Source organism: Corvus brachyrhynchos, unplaced genomic scaffold (genome assembly GCF_000691975.1).
Source record: "Corvus brachyrhynchos isolate BGI_N302 unplaced genomic scaffold, ASM69197v1 scaffold56, whole genome shotgun sequence".
NCBI lineage: Eukaryota > Metazoa > Chordata > Aves > Passeriformes > Corvidae > Corvus > Corvus brachyrhynchos.
Window position 1 is genome coordinate 4,839,906 of NW_008238664.1, and position 1,868 is coordinate 4,841,773.

A 1,868-nucleotide genomic window follows, 5' to 3' on the forward strand; every position below is an offset into this window, starting at 1 on the left:
CGGCGAGCGCGGCCGCAAAGGTGCGCGGGCAGCGATGCGCGGAAAAACAACAGCAACGTATGACAACCGCCCGGCGGGGCTTGTGGGGAACTTCGGTGCGCGCGGTCACCGGTCACAACGGATAATGTTCATTGCATTTCACTCCATCCCATTTCATTCAACGGCATTTCATGAAACCGCAAAATTTCACTCAATTTCATGAAATTTTGAAACGTCATTCCGTGAATTTTCGTTTCATTTCCTTTCATGAAATGGAGTTCCAAAATTTCATTTAATGAAATTTCATCTGTGTCATTATAATGAACATGGGCCTTAATCCACCATTGCCTATGGTATGGAAGGCGATGCAAACCCAAGGCAATCGTATCAGTGGGACACAGAGCTGGCTGATCTGGAGCCTCCTGCACGTAGGGCACCCAGTTTGCCCTCAGGATCTCCTGGGACTTACAGGACACAACACTGTGGGGAGATTCCTGCACCCAGAATGAACTGGAGAGCTAAGGATCCAGCTGTGCTGGCACTGCAGCTCATCTTCCTAAAACAGGGATGCTCCATCCCTAGAAAGATTCAGGGTCAGGTTGGACAGGACTCTGAGCAGGCTGATCTAGTTGAAGATGTCCCTGCTCATTGCAGGGGAATTTGGACTAGATAACCTTTAAGGTCGCTTCCAACCCAAACCATTCTAGAATTCTGTGGCTGGATGTGATGGAGGAATGCCCATCTTCTATCTCCAACCCACCCCTCAAAAGGAGCTCCACAAAAGGTGAGGGATGGCTGCTCACTTTTTGGGGTGCAACTCCCAATGGGTACCCATGGGTTGGGCTTTAAATGCTCTTCCATCTCCCCCATACATTTGCCTTTAGCTCTTATACATTTTAGGCTTCCACTGCTGAGCTCAGGGAACCATGTCACAACCCAAGGGCTTGTTTTCCATTTCAATTCTGTTAATACAGATTATCGGGGACTCTGCAGCAGACAGCAGACTGCTGGTATGCAGCCACTCTGCACAAAAAGCATGGGCCAAGCAGCTGGAACTGCCCCAGGGCTGGAAGGCTTCTCCCCACACATCCCTTCGTCCCCAAAATCTGGACTCCCCACGTTCACAAAGGGCCTTTTCCCACCCCCTCCCAGGGACACAGTGCGGGTAGGGTGGTGGATGTTGGAAATGAGAGCCCAAGGCTTTGCTGCAATGTGTTTTTGAGGCTCACCGGGCTTCTCTGTCCAGGGGGAGGCATCTGGTGAGGGAACCGGCCTCTGGGATATTGGGTTGCACCCAAGGGCCCAGCCTTACCCCTCTATGGGGGCCTCTGTTGGGTAGCATCACAGAATGACAGAATTGCTAGGGCTGGAAGGGACCTCAGGAGATCACCTAGTCCTTTGGCACGGATACCTAGAGCAGGTGACACAGGAAAGGATCCAGGTGGGTTTTGAATGTCTCCAGAGAGGGAGGCTCCATGACCTCCCTGGGCAGCCTGTTCCAGTGCTCTGCCACCTTGAATGTAAAGAAGTTCTTCCTCATGTTGAAGTGAAACTTCTTGTGTTTTAAAAGCTTATGGCCATTGCTCTGCTGGGCACCACTGAAAAGCGTCTGGCACCATCCACCCACCTTTGAGGTATTTGTGTGGAATAATGAGATCCCCTCTCAGTCTTGTCTTCTCTAGACTAAGCAGGCCCAGCTCCCGCAGTCTCTCCCTCCAATACATGCTCCAGACCCCAAATCATCTTTGAGGTCTCTGCGGGACCCTCTCCGGTAGCTCCTTGTGTACAGGGGAGCCCAGGACTGGACACAGCCCCAGATGCGGCCTCACTAGGGCCGACCAGGGCGTGTGGGCAGGGGGGGGGCTGGCCCTGCTGGGCCCTACAGAAGC